The sequence below is a fragment of the Aquarana catesbeiana genome, linkage group LG09 (genome assembly GCF_042186555.1).
Source record: "Aquarana catesbeiana isolate 2022-GZ linkage group LG09, ASM4218655v1, whole genome shotgun sequence".
Taxonomy (NCBI): domain Eukaryota; kingdom Metazoa; phylum Chordata; class Amphibia; order Anura; family Ranidae; genus Aquarana; species Aquarana catesbeiana.
Genome location: NC_133332.1, coordinates 197,575,693 through 197,591,928, shown reverse-complemented (window position 1 = coordinate 197,591,928; position 16,236 = coordinate 197,575,693).

Below are 16,236 nucleotides of genomic sequence, written 5' to 3'. Positions count from 1 at the left end.
TACTTGGTATGGTGTTTTTTATTTCAAATACACATGATTCACATTAGTTGTTCTATTGCCCCTGGACATTAGACAGGCTAGCCCATTTCTATTTTGAGGCAGTTAAAGGCACAGTCCACCTTTTGCAAAAAAATAGTAAATGCAACAACACTTGTTTTTTTATTATACTTTTTTTTTTTTTTTTTTTTTTTGCATCTAAGCTTGCAAAGCATTACACCTGCAATCAATGGGGTGTGTGTGTGCAGTGTTTACCTTCAGCCTCCAGGTCTGTATGAAGGCATTGACCTTCTGTTATGGGGATGAAGGAAGTACGGCCTGACTTCAATTGTGGTGATGTCACAGCCCTGTGCTGAGTCCCCTCTGCTGCAGTAGCAAATGGGAATTGTGGTACGGTTAGTAAACACTGATGAGGCTGTGAGTACCTAAATTTAGCTTCTTCATGTTTTATTGAGTAAACAAGATAATACAATGAAGAAATTCCAAGTACAGCACATATGTTGCAACGTAGGTACAGAATGTTTTCTTCACAAAACAGAAGTGCGTGACCTACATGAAGTAGTGGGGCATAAACCTGGAAGTGAGTACCTGCACAATATATAGTATACCAAACTTTTGAACAGAGGAGTCAATGTGAACCATACATGAAGAAAGAGACAAAACAGTTGCAAAGCCCTCAATGGCCCAAGGTAGGCAGACATCGAGGGTATCCTAGGAGGGAGGGCGTGCGTGGCAAAATTTTGTATTTTAAAGAGGAATTTTGACTTTCCTGTACATTCCATATCATGGAGTACAGTAAGGGACATAGGCTGTATATGCATAGACCCTGGGTTACACTCTGCTACCTTAATGTGATTGGACATTGGCAAAGCTTTTGGACGCCCCACCCCACCCCACCCCAGGCGTACCTCTATAACCCTATCCCCACACCGTGAGGCCTCCGTTCCTTTAGCAAGCAATGCAGAGTAACACAGAGAGTGTCCTGTACTGTACTCCAATGATCTGGAGTTTACAGTTGAGTCAAAATCCTTTTATCCTAATAGTGCAGGACACAAGCAGGTTATTAAAAGACCCTGGGAATATCCCCAAGCAATGAATCAGAAGCAAACAAAACCATTCCAACAAGCCAACTAAACAGAAACCCTACTTACAGTTCCACTGAAAAAACCTGCAATTGAAAACCGCATTCCCGGAAGTGTGGACATCATCTATTAGAACTTGGAGAATGTGTGAACTGAAGACCAGGCGGTAGCATTAAAAAACTGAGCAACAGATGCCTGATGGCTGAATGCCCTGAAAACCCCTACTGATCTGGAGGAGTAAGTACCTCAAGGGTACTGGTTGTATCGCATCTTGTAGAACCCTGTTGGCAGAACAAAGAGTCTGTTTTTTGCATGGAGATTGAACGTATTAGAGCTGTCAGATCCTAAAAGCCACAAACCATGTATAGCAGTTTCCTTGGGAAGCTTGGTAACCAGGCACAAGAAAGGTAGGACAATGTCTTCATTAAGGTGGAAGGCTGATATCTTACGGAGAATAAAGGGTTTTACAAAAGAGAAGCCAAAGGATTTTGGAATAGGATGGACAAGCATAAAACATGTCCCTTAAGAGTAGGGATGAGCCGAACACCCCCCTGTTCGGTTCGCACCAGAACATGCGAACAGGCAAAAAATTCGTTTGAACACGCGAACACTGTTAAAGTCTATGGGGCACGAACATGAATAATCAAAAGTGCTAATTTTAAAGGCTTATATGCAAGTTATTGTCATAAAAAGTGTTTGGGGGACCCGGGTCCTGCCCCAGGGGACATGGATCAATGCAAAAAAAAAAGTTTTAAAAACGGCCTTTTTTCGGGAGCAGTGATTTTAATAATGCTTAAAGTGAAACAAAGTATAATATTCCTTTAAATTTTGTACCTGGGGGATGTCTATAGTATGCCTGTAAAGGGGCGCATGTTTCCCGTGTTTAGAACAGTCTGACCGCAAAATGACATTTCAAAGGAAAAAAGTCATTTAAAACTACTCGCGGCTATTAATAAATTGCCAGTCCGACAATACACATAAAAGTTCATTGATAAAAACGGCATGGGAACCCCGAACCAATTAAAAAAAAAAAATGACATGGGGGGGTCCCCCTAAATTCCATATCAGGCCCTTCAGGTCTGGTATGGATTTTAAGGGGAACCCTGCGCCAAAACGTAAAAAAAAAATGGCGCGGGTTCCCCCCAAAAAAATCCATACCAGACCCTTATCCGAGCACGCAACCTGGCACGCCGCAGGAAAAGAGTGGGGGGGGGGAGAGCGCCCCCCCCCTCCTGAACCGTACCAGGCCATATGCCCTCAACATTGGGAGGGTGATTTGGGGTAGCCCCCAAAACACCTTGTCCCCATGTTGATGGGGACAAGGGCCTCATCCCCACAACCCTTTCCCGGTGGTTGTGGGGGTCTGCGGGCGAAGGGCTTATCGGAATCTGGAAGCCCCCTTTAACAAGGGGACCCCCAGATCCCGGCCCTCCCCCCTGTGTGAAATGGTAAGGGGGTACAAAAGTACCCCTACCATTTCACAAAAAAAGTGTCAAAAATGTTGAAAATGACAAGAGACAGTTTTTGACAATTCCTTTATTTAAATGCTTCTTCTTTCTTCTATCTTCTTTCTTCTATCTTCCTTCGGTTTCTTCCTCCATCTTCTTCTGGTTCTTCCTCCAGTGTTCTCATCTGGCATCTTCCTCAGCGGCGCCGGCGTCTAATTCTCTTCGTCTTCCGGGCCACTCCGCATCCAACATGATGGGAGGCTCCCGCTGTGTGACGCTTCTCCTCTTCTGACGGTTCTTAAATAACAGAGGGCGGGGCTACCCGGTGACCCAGCCCCCCTCTGACGCACGGGGACTTCCCTGTGGCATTCCCCATGATGTCAGAGGGGGCGGACAGGGAAGTCACCGTGTGTCAGAGGGGGCGGGGTCACAGGGGTCCTCCGTTATTTAAGAACCGTCAGAGTAGAAGTGTCACACAGCAGGAGCCTCCCATCATGCTGGATGCGGAGCGGACCAGAAGACTAAGGGAAGAAGACGCCAGCGCCATGGAGGAAGATGCTGGACGAGAACACCAGAGGAAGAACTGGAAGAAGATGAAGGAAGAAACCGAAGTAAGATGGAAGAAAGAAATTGTAATTTTTAACATTTTTGACACTTTTTTTGTGAATTGGTAGGGGTACTTTTGTACCCCCTTACCATTTCACACAGGGGGAGGGCCGGGATCTGAGGATCCCCTTGTTAAAGGGGGCTTCCAGATTCCGATAAGCCCCCCCACCCGCAGACCCCCACAACCACTGGGCAAGGGTTGTGGGGATGAGGCCTTTGTCCCCATCAACATGGGGACAAGGTGTTTTGGGGGGCTACCCCAAAGCACCCTCCCAATGTTGAGGGCATGTGGCCTGGAACGGTTTAGGAGGGGGGGCCGCTCTCTTTTCCCCCCTCTTTTCCTGCGGCCTGCCAGGTTGCATGCTCTGATAAGGGTCTAGTATGGATTTTTGGGGAGACCCCACGCCATTTTTTAAAAAAAAATTTTGGCCGGGGTTCCCCTTAATTCATACCAGACCTGAAGGGCCTGGTATGGAATTTAGGGGGACCCCCCACTTTATTTATTTTTTTAATTTTGGCTCGGGTTCCCCTGTGGGGAATTCCCATGCCATTTTTATCAATGAACTTTTATGTGTATTGTAGTTTTAAATGACTTTTTTTCCTTTGAAATGTCATTTTGCTGTCAGACTGTTCTAAACACGGGAAACATGTGCCCCTTTACAGGCATACTATAGACACCCCCCAGGTATGAAATTTTAAGGAATATTATACTTTTATTGTTTCACTTTAAGCATTATTAAAATCACTGCTCCTGAAAAAAACGGCCGTTTTTAAAACTCTTTTTTGCATTGATCCATGTCCCCTGGGGCAGGACCCAGGTCCCCAAACACTTTTTATGACAATAACTTGCATATAAGCCTTTAAAATTAGCACTTTTGATTTCTCCCATAGACTTTTAAAGAGTGTTCCGCGGCTTTCGAATTTGCCGGGAACACCCCAAATTGTTCGCTGTTCAGTGAACTGGCGTACAGCCAATGTTCGAGTCGAACATGAGTTCAAATCAAACTCGAAGCTCATCCCTACTTAAGAATACTTGGACAAGTTTTGGCCAAGTTCCAACTGCAGAAAAGCCAGGATATAAGGTACTGCGTATTCTCAGGGGTTGAAATACCTGTGTTCACACCAGGCACGTTAGTAGATTTTTCTCCAAGTGGCTTTTTTGGCCTTGAGTTATATGGAAATGACAGTCAGATATACCCCTGTCCTTCATCACAGGAGCTTCCTGGTTCTTACATCACATCTACGCAAAGGTACTTGCTCATCATTGACCATCTGGAAGGTTGCAACCTGCTGGAGACCTATTGATAAGCTTTGTAATGTCTCTTTTAAACACGAGTGCATATTTGTTTTTCATTTTTATCAATATGTTTTAATACATGCTACACTTGGGAAGTGGCGTTTTTTCTCTCCTTTTTTCTGTTTATACTTTGGAGTGGAGACACCTAACCTTTGTGTGTTTTAGAAGGAAGCGAATGATGCACTCACATTGCATATCAGATTGAATTATGTATGGTGGTGTTTCAGCAGCAAGTTATTTTATTTGCTTTAAGGGCGAGTCATTTAACCCTTGAAGGTGATGGGACACTGGGTGTTTTTTCCACAGATTAAATATTTTATCCACACCAATTTTTGCAGACTTTGCACTTCAGTGGTGAACTATGGATTAACCACTGCAGAAATGACATTTCTTGGACTTTTTTTTATTCTTTATTTTAATAATGAATTTTGGGACTGTTATTCATTTTTTTTTTTTTTGAATATGTCATGTATTGTCACTTTATTTGTTAATTTTTAGGCCTTTTTTTAATTTGGTATTTATGAGATTTAGATTGGAGAGAAATATGAAATTTTGGCAAGTTATTTGTTTACAGGTGAATATTATGGTAGCACATTATTTATTGGTTTATTGTAGAAATACTATTAAATCGAAGTTGCATGGTCACTCTTTGTTTTTTTATTTAGGCCTAATTCACACCTGTTGTTTATATAGCATGGTTTATCTTGGTATACGTCGCTTTTTCCACTAAGGTATTTCTTTATGCACTTTATACGTACCCCCTTTTACATAGTAGGGTATTCTTATATTAGTTATATTTGCATTTGGTATATTAGCGCTACACTCTTTACACCTAATTCACACCTATGCATTTTTAGTGCATTTTGCCGATTTGCACTACAGTCCATTTACCTTGGTTTCCTATGGAACACGTTCTGTAGTACAAATCTGCAAAATGCACAAAGCACTAAAAATGCATAGGTGTGAATCAGGCCTTGAAGGGGAAGTCAAGCCAAAGCCCAAAGCAAATTGGTTTGGTTCTGCACTCCTGTGACCCGTTTTCAGCAGAGAGCGGGCTGAAGTCCGCTCTCTGCTGACGTCACAGAAATCAGTCCAGGCACCGCGTCATCCCAACAATAAGAGTCTGGATCTGCCAGGTGCCTGAACTGACACCCATTACAGCCTCTCAGCGAGCCGCTGAGTGCCTGAGACAGCCGCTCCCCTCCCTTGCACAGCCCAGCGCTCCAGTAATTGAGGAGGAGCAGAGCTAAGAACTGCTGATTGACAGTCAGCAGCTCTCTGCTCAGGAGCTGTTCACTCAGTTCTCAGGCACCAGGGGATAGATGCAGCATGATACTGGAAAAAAAACATCCATTCTCTTTTAAACTTCAGCTTATACTGTATAAGTAGTTATAGCAATCAGTTTTTTTTTTTTTTTTTTTGCCTTTTTGGGATAAAGGTTTTACATAAATAGAAGCTGATCATTGCAAGTACTCCTGGCAGTGTGAAATAATTTGTCTCATCCCTGTAACTGATAAATTTGCAAGAGAACTTTTGAAAAAACAGATTTACTGGCTGGATCACCAAGTGAAAATAGAAGAAAGAAACCCTAAAAAAAAACTAATGCAGCCATCACATCTAAGAATTGTTCAGCTTCAATATAATGTTTGCTATTGGGTTTTATGCCACCGAGCTTGACCTTCTGTTAACAGAGCCGAGGAATCAAGATGCTGGCTTAAGCAGAAATACTACACATGCGCCATCAAATCAGGCCCCATGCTGGCTTGGAGGCCCTTCAAACTCGCTTGTGAGATGTAACCGCTGACCCATCTAAAACTGTCTCCTTGTTTGTGAAGTTCCTGGAAACTGTATACGATAAACCAGGGGTATTCAAACTATGGCCCTCCAGTTGTTCAGGATCTACAACTCCCATCATGCCTAGTCATGTCTGTGAATGTCAGTTTTACAATGCCTCGTTGGGATGTGTAGTTCCTCAATAGCTGGAGGGCTGTAGTTTGAAGACTCCTGCAATAAACCAACTGCTTTCCCCACTGATAAGGCCAACCAATTTTTTCCGATCCCTGCACTTCCCCCTCTTTCAACAGCAGCCCACCCTTCTCCAGTATCATTACAAGCGTATATAACTGTGATTCTAAGTACCCATTGGGATCTTTTCAGCCTCCCCAATTTAGGCCCATCACCCTCCTAAATATTGACCTGAAAAGTGTTGAGCTTCCAGATAAACAAATACCTCTGCTTCCTCATTCATGGGGACCAGGTGGGCTTTGTACCTGGCTGTAAGGCTGGAGATAATATATGCAAGGTGATCCACTTAATACATCAGCGTAGGACTTTGGCTTTCTTCTCTCTTTTGATATGTTTAAGGCATTTGATTTCCTTTCATGGGACTACCTGCGCTATGTCTTGCAACAATGGTGTTTTGTAAACTTGATCCTCGCCTGGATTTTGGCCCTTTATGCCACCCCTACTGCTGCAGTCCGCTATGGTGGGCATCTCTCCTTATTTCAATACCCTCCAAGGAACTAGACAGGGTAGCCCCCCCTCCTCTCATGTTCTGTTCTTTTCATCCTATCGAACCCCTCGCTCAGGCCATTGGGGACAACCCTAACATCATGGCATATGGAATACTGGGCAGCAATACAAAATTAATCTATCATCACTCTTTCGAACCTCCAACAAACCCTCTGACTTTGTGGACATTTTGGGACACCGCATTAATCCATTCAAAACCATTGCCCTTAAAGGCTAAGTTCACCTTTGGAACATAGTACATGTTACACCCATATTTAGGGCCTTCTGGCCTTTGCAAACAAGGATACAACTCTATTTCACCTTATAGTCCCTAAGGATGCAAAATTGGCCCTACTACACCATCAGAACATTTGCCATATACATATTTACAGCTGCTAAAAAGTCGATAGCCAAAGCTTTGGAGAAAACAATCCGTAATCTTGTTAAAGATAGCATGAATATCTTCCTGGTCAGTGGAAAAAAATGCTCAGGGGCTGCAATTGAAATGTCCTAAAGTATGGGAACCTTGACTTCATTATGCTTTGCCTACTCTAGATCCCTTAAGCCTGACCTATTTCTGAGGCCTATGACCCTGACTAGGGTCCGAGCCTGCGGAACCATACCTCCCTCTTCCTCCTCCTTTTTTCCATTCTAACCTTCTCTGTGCTCGCCCCCTCTTTTCCTTATGTTACTCTTTTATTGTAATTGCCATGTCCTGGTAAAGGACACATGCCTGAAACCCTTTTCTAAGAACTGGCTACTTTTTATGTTATGGCCACGTTTTGGCCCCTGCCTTATATAACTCGTTGACAATTTCAATGCCTGTATAGCCCCTGCATGGGCATGCTTTTTGCTGTTCTTTCTTTTTGAAAAACCCAATAAATGATTTGAAAGAGAAATATAGTTAATGTTGATTGAGAGGGTAAAGTTCTGCTTTAAGACCATTACTTGTCTGAGAATTCTGGAATATCTGCAGAGAAATCTGCCTTGGTCAGGCCTCTTCTTGTGGGCCTGAGATAGAATTGGATTCAGAGTCCTGTGTTAAAATAGCGTTCAATATTCCCATTGTACACAACCAATGAAACTGGTAACATAGATTAAAATATGTCGCTAGCAAATGCCTCTGCTAGAGTGGTCTCAAAACATTGAACCTTACCGATGTGATGTTATCTTTATAACACACAGTGTGCTGGCTGCTAAAATAGGGTGCAAGTGAAGTAACGGCACTGAGTGGTTTGAGCTTGTCCTCCTGAGCTTTCGTGCGATTCCCTTGCGTCTGTTTTTTACCATTGAAGGAATTCCCCTGTGGAGTTCTCCTGTGGCATAGGGTGAGGAAACGGGATAACCGTGCTTTGAGAAGGATACACTGCAATCCAGGTGTGGATGGTCCTGAAATAAATAGAATTTAAAGACTGCTGGATGTTGGAAAGTCAAAATGGCACCACATCCCTTGGTTGAAGAAATTTTGTAAAGAAAGGGTAATGGGACTTTAAAGGTGCCAAGAACAAATCAAAAACCTATCTACAAATTTATTTATAAAAAAAAAGAAAAAAATCATCAGGATATCATCATACAATAACCATATGTAGGAAATAGACCGCAGTATTTTCTTGCTCTACATGTTTTGTCGTACGATGGCTTCCTCAGGAGATGAGTACTGCATATGTGGTCACTATAGATTAAAAGCAGAGTATTAGAATCATGTAGTTTAGTTGTAATATACAACATTGTAATGATAACATAAACAAGAAAAGTATACATATCAAAAACTCTCAAAAAGGCATAGAACATAGGAGCGCCAAAATCCTCACTTGATAATACCATGTATCCTATGAACATCAAATTACGGCTCAGATGTCAGGAGGATATTAACATTTGGGAGATATTTGGTGCACCACAGAGGGGGATAGAGGAACCCGAATGTGAATGGGCCTGTGAAGTAGGAGGATATTTTAAGGGCCACTGAGAAATGCATAAAAAACACATATATTATTAACCAATAAGTCCAAGGTTTGAAAATTTATTTTCAATTGACAAGGAAATAATAACGCTCATCCCAACATTGAAGGAAATTCCCAGTTCTTTCTTATTTAAGGACATTAATCTTCCAATAAGGAAAATCATAAGCTGTTACCCATCCTGAATCACAACAAATGAGAGGGAGGATGAATCAATACAAAACAATCCACATAATTTTCTGCCAGAAAAGGAACAGATTGGAAATAAACGAAAATTCTTGTTTACCTTCAACAGTACAGTGCCTCACATCAAAACATCCGCTGCAAAGACGGAGCAGCGAAGGAGGTCCTCTTATACTCCCTCCACCTCCACCAGCGTCTAATGGCGCTGGTGGATGTGTGGATGCCAAAAAAGGCCACTGCGCATGCGCAAGCCGCGCCGGATGTGAGGCCACAAAAATCTGGACGTCAAGGAATCTTATTGTTCTTTGATCGTAGTTCATTGTGAATTTTAAGTTGAAAACATTCAACATAAGGACTTCAAGAAGGGAAAGCAATTCTTCCCTAGGCCCTGTCCATATCACAAAAATATCATCACTGAACCTTCGCCATATACAGTAAGTATTTTGCTAAGGCTTTCCTGCAATTCTTCACATGAACTTAGATCAAAGAACAATAAGTTTCCTTGACATCCAGATTTTCATCAATGATGATGGGAATATTGGTTCAACCTTATTCCACAAACCTTCAGCAGGCAACACAGTTCTTCACTCTACAAGCTCCCATCCTAGACCCCTAGTTTTGAGCTTACCATACAGCCAATACCTCAGATTGAAAAGAAATTGTAGTCGACAGACTATGCGATGGAGGCCAAGGCCTTACAAAATTGCCTCTTAGCAAGAGGCTATACTCGATCATGCCTCAAAAGAGCCTACCATAGGGCCAATCTGAGGGATAGAGACACTCTAATTTTTGCCAAAAACACTATAAAAACAAATCAAAAAGTCCAACTAATAACTTTGTTTTTTTATTTAGGACAGCATTGGCAGGTCCGAGACATTATCAATAAATATTGGCATCTATTAGTAGCTAATGATGTGTCTAAATATGTCAGTCCCTATCCTCAAATTACATACAGAAGGTCTCAACCCCTGAGGGACCAACTTGTCCATAGTCATTTAACAACCAAATCTAAACATCAGGCTCAAAAAAGTACGGGGACTCGGTCATGTGTAAAATATAATTTTTGCAGATATCTCATGAATGTCAGTCAGATAATGCTTCCAAATGGAGAAAGCTATAGGCCCAACTTCTATGCTGATTGCCAGACAATAGGCGTAGTATATTATATGGAATGTGAATGCAAGGCCTTTTACATCAGCAAAACCAAAAGACCTTTTTTTTCATAGGGTTAGGGACCATGTGTCGTTGGTTTCCAAAAAGAAAATGGAAACTTAGCCGACACGTGGGCTCTATCACAGTTTTAAGCTATCCATGATTACATTTTTTGCCCTTGAACATATACCTGTACATGAGAGAGGGGGAGACGTTGACAAACTACTTCTACAGCGTGAAACTAAATGGATCCATACCTTATCGTCTATGAAACATCCTGGACTGAACGAGTTCATTAGTTACAAGCCCTTCCTTCTGAGCCATTAAATTCTTCTTTTTGTAAAGAGGAATTTTTCGATTATGATTAAATCATGATTACTTCTTTGATCTGATAGATTATAGTGTATGTTTGCTTTGTTTATTTTTGTATATTTTTATTGTAACTCCATTTGGCTCTGAGGGGAGGAGCTATCTAGGGATCCCTACCCCTAATACTTTAGATGTATCCTATGCCTTTCTATTGTTTTTCCCTCCTTTAAATGTTTGTATTTTTTGGGGGTATGCATATAGATACATATGATTTATCCCTATTATAAAGGCTCATTTGTGAACATTTAACACGTTTTTAGACTGGGTTGTCTTTCCCTTGTTTGGCCACTAGATGGCATTTACCAAATTGTCATATATTGAGGTGTATTGTTGGGAGATAGGTGACCATACGGACACCCAAAGCGTCATCGTTGCTGGCTCTGGGACACATTCAGGGTTTGCAGCGCAGGCGCCATTAGCCACTTGTTCAGCACCTTTCCCTAGGCAGGTTCTGACCCACTGTTCCTTTGGTTGGTGGGTGTGGTTGAGTAGATGATGGCTCAAGCCTGAATCCACTCCTTGCTCTAGGTAGATTTTTCAACATGGCGGCGTTGGCTTCAACGCGCCTAGCCATGACCTCACATCCGGCGCAGCTCGCGCATGCGCAGTGGCCTTTTTTGGTATCCGCACATCCACTGGCGCCATTGGATGCCGATGGAGGTGAAGGGGTTATAAGAGGACCTCCTTAGCTACTCCGCCTTTGCAGCAGCCATTTTGGAGTGAGGAGATATGTGAAGCACTGTCCTGTTGAAGGTAAATAAGATTTTTAGTTTATTTCCAATCCGTTCCTTTTCTAGCAGAAAATGATGTGTATTGTTTTATATTGATTTTCCTTATTGGAAGACTGATGTCCTTAAATAAGAAACAACTGGGAATTTCCTTCAATGTTGGGATGAACGTTATTATTTCCTTGTCAATTGAAAATTAATTTTCAAACCTTGGATGTATAGGTTAATACCTATATATGTGTTTTTTATGCATTTCTCAGTGGCCCTTAACCACTAGGCGCCCGCGCTATAGCCAAAAAACGGCTACATCGTGGCGTTGAATTGCCGGGAGGGCGTCCCTGGACGTCCTCCTGTTTACTTGTTCTCCACGTGCTGCCGCGGGCGTGCATCAGGGAAAATCTGTGTTGGCCATGTCCCTTGGACGCAGCCAATCACAGCGGCCATTTAGCACTCGATTGGCGTGTCCAGTGAGAGATGATCTCAAATGTAAACATATGAGAACACAAAACACAGTGCAATCTGTCATCAGTGGCACCTGCCATCTGTTATCAGTGCCAGGTATTAGTGACATCTGTCATCAGTGTCACGTGTCATTGCCCTGGTGCTCCAGGGCCTTCAAAAGTCTAATAGGTAATCAACAAGTTAGAAAAGTGTTAAGATGGCTTCCTAAAACAATTTGTCCCAAAAAAAGAAAAAAAAAAAAAAAAAGGGGAATGTTCAAACCAAAATTGGTGTTAATGAAATAGAAATGATGTGTATATGATTTCCTTCAAATAGTGGCTGACTTCTAATATAACAAAAGTATACCTACACATTCATAACGTGCATTAGTCAAAAAATGCTATATTGAATATAAGGGAAGGGGGGGGGGGAAATGGGTATGGAAAAAGGGGGGGGAGGATGGGACGAAAAGTCCAGGCAATAGTAAAGTGATTTGTGCTCAAAATTATCAAGTGTTATCCAAAAGGACAATATTGTTTTAAATAGTCCAAATTGAAAGAGCCCAAGTGATGCTGTGCTTGAAAACTTGTTCCTCTTGATAAAACAATATTGTAAAGTGCAATCTTCTTATTCCAGTGTTCTTTAGTGACTGTGCCTTTAAACGTGCTCCTCCTGTGCAAACACTCACCGGATACTGTCACCCCTGCAGGGATATTGCGCGGTCACAGTTGTGCCACTGTGCAGCAGTTCCTGGCTTTCCGGATCGTGTTTATGTTAACATAGAAAAGAAGGGGTGCCCATAGTGTAAAAACGTTTAAAACTTTTATTCCAAAATAAATAGAATGGTACTCACATTATAAAAATGAAAATTAAGCATGAAAGATCTGAATTTGCACCGTCAAAGAAATCCTATGTTCGATCTGTTAGGAGATGACGCAAAACGTTGATCATGCCACGGCCTACGCGTTTCATCATTGAACGCTCCCGTAGATGTCCAATGACAAAACACGTAGGGCGTGGCCTGATCAACGTCTTGCGTCATCTCCTAACAGATCGAACATGAATTTGAACCGTCAAAGAAATCCTATGTTTCAACTGCATCCTTCTGCAGAAGGAAAAGTGGTGGATATATACCTTGAAATCCCTCGTACCTCTAGGTATGAATACTGAATTGAATATGCAACCATTCTTGAATCGATGAAATATGTTCCTATTAAGGCAAAGTCTGTCCTTCTTTCCACCCATTTACCCTTTACCTCCTATTCTTTTCCATGTATCTCTTCCCCTGGCTTCTTCTTTCCTTTCTTCCCACCTTTCTCTATTCCTTCTACATACTTACCTCATCCTCTCCTCACAATAGCCCCTCTTCCTGTATACTTGAAGATAAAAATATCTATTTACAATAGAACATATAACCCTTAATCATCAAGGTAAAATCCAGAATCTTAAGTCTATATGTTTTGTGTTCTTTACAGTCAGAAAGGGGTTAAAATAATAAACTGTAAGCCGTTAACTAAATAAATGTGCTTTTTGCCACTAAACAAGAATATGCCACTAGCATTTATGATAAATATATGGCAAGCATCGAGATATAACAGATAAATGAAGGACATCTATCCAAGTTTTTATTTTAGCTTGTCCCAGTTATATTCTTCAGTGAAAGCAACAACAAAAGGAGGGGCGAATACACCTCGAGGCACTATAAGGGAGAGGTGTATGTTTGCCTCTTTTATGTCCAGTTGAAGCTACGTGACAAGTATGTTGCGATGCGCGTCGGCATAACTGCGGGGCATGGATGCCGCCTCAGTGATTCCCCAAACATCCTAGGAAGTAATGAAGCGGAGAAGCCTTCCATCAAAGTCTCCACCCACACAGCCGAAGCTGTTACGAGCAAAGCTACCAGCTATCGCAGGACTCCGCTGCGGCATGGCCGACTCACGTACAGGCAGTGGGTGGATATCCAAGACGTTAGATCTATTGGCGCCAACCCGCCTATCCCCAACAGACGGAACGGGAATGTGAGGAGCTTGCTATACTCCCGAAGTGCCCGATCGTATACCAGGAAGGAAGGCGGTAACATTACATTGCAGCACTTATGCATACTTCTTTGTATTCTTACATAGGAACGTTACTAGCCAGCAAGTGCCTCGGGGATCGATCAGATCCCGTGACAGTTTGTTCTGTTGGCCATGCAATTAGGGCATATCTAGTGTTGATGACGGCCAAAAAGTTATATGGCATAATACCATTTTGAACTTTTTCTGGTATAAACAACCTGTCCAACAATTACTGTCACCTTTGCACAGCCTGCTATATCACTGACTAGATCCACACCAACGGTTATGTGGACATCACTGCAATAGGAGCCAACTTTTGAATCTTCTATTCCTAGGATGTGCCTTTACAACATGCAACTTTATATAATCACAGCATGTCCTGAAAAGACCTACAGTTAGCACTAGCTGTCATCCCTAATATTATTCAATCCATCTGGCCCTATCTCTCATGACGTTATCGCACTAGTCAGATTCAGCTTCATTTCTCCCCCCGGGGACCACACCTACGTGGTCACCCCTGTATATTTTTGCACATTACTGTTTAGTTATGATTATTGGCGGTTTGCCATAGGGGTCTCCATATATGTGTGGATCACTGCAGGCGCCTGCCCTGCATGTTTTTCTTGTTTGTCATTCAATGTGTATGGTCTGTCTTCTTAGTCTGTCTGTTTTATCGGTGCACCACTTGTGATTGTTTCTCCTGGTGTACCACCTCATGGTTGGTGACGGGGGACCGTTGATGTTTTGGCTTCCATTGAGAAGCAATACATTTTTATATATCATGTGGTTTTGGTAAATTAATAAAATTTGGTATTGTTTTTTACCCACTCTTCTCTTATTGCCCTCTCTAGTAGCAATCTGTATCCCTGGGTTACCCACTCTGGTGTTTTTTTCCCAGAGATAGTTTTTGTATGCTTTATATAGGCTATGGTTAGAGCCTCTCAATCAGAGGAGCGGTAGGGAGTAAGTAACCACCATCTATCAGAGGTGAGAGCATAATGGTGTGGTCACTCTAGCTGTGTTGTGTTAAGTGGTTAAAATATCCTCCTACTTCACAGGCCCATTCATATTGGGGTTCCTCTATTCTCCTCTGTGGTGCATTAAGTATCTCCCAAATGTCAATATCCACCTGACAACTGAGCCGTAATTTGATGTTCATAGGATACATGGTATTATCAGGTGGGGATTTTTTAGCTCCTCTGTTCAATGCCTTTTTGAGAGTTTTTGATATGTATATTTTTCTTGTTTATGTTATCATTACAATGTCATATATTACAACTAAACTACATGCTTCTAATACTCTGCTTTTAATCTGTAGTGACCATATATGCAGTACTTATCTCCTCGAGGAAGTCATCGTATGGCGAAACATGTAGAGCAAGAAAATACTGCGGTCTATTTCTTACATATGGTTACCGTATGATGATATCCTGATGATTTCATTTTTTGTATAAATAAATTTGATATTTTTTATATATATTGTTTTTTGATTTGTTCTTGGCACCTTTAAAGTCTCAATACCCCTTTCATTACAAAAGGTCCTAAAATAAAGTTGATGCAAATGGCCAGCAAGTGTAAGTTGGTGGCAATAAGGCGACCCGTGGTGTAATGTAACACCTGAGACTAAACTCTGAATGGTGGAAGTTTAACCACCAAGTTTCAATGCTTAAATTACTCAACAAATGAATAAGATCAAGCCTAAATTCCCCATTTCCTGGTACAGTTTAACCTAAATGCACAGCACAAAGTCAAGATTGCAAATGTTAGGAGCACTCTGTAAGGTTTCTTAAAAGTGTTTGTTAAACCCAAACCCCCCCCCCCCCCCCAAAAAACAGATTCTGTTCCCTTAAAGCATGTTATATAGCACAGCGCTTGTGCTGTGTCATTTGGCCCCCTGTATACCCTAAAAAACTTGGCTGATCCTGCCTGGCTATACCCTCCCCCCTGCAAACAGACCACAATAATCATGGCTGCTGAGCCCCTGACATTGTGGTCTATTTGCGTGATTCCGTCAGCTGCACTCTCCTGTCTGTAGCTCCCCCTGTGTCTCTGTCATCTGTCTTCCAGCCCCCCTCCCTGCTCGTAGCCACGCCCGTCGCCCCTGCTCCTCTTGTATCTGCACCCACCGCTCCTCTCGTATCTATACATAAATCTTATCTCCTCTGTAGCATTAGAACATATGTCCCTGTGTAATGTAAAAACTCTGCCGATCTGTACCTGTATAAACGGCTCCCGCCGCTCAGCTGACTGTCGGCTCTCTCTCTCCCCCCCCTCCTCCACGGGCTGACATCAGCAGGACGGCTTGGCCCTGCCCACTTCAGCTCTGAGCTGGAGAAACAAGGGAGCTGAAATATGAGCTGAGCGCTCAGAGTGCAGCTTTTACAGGTACAAATCGGCAGTTTTTTTA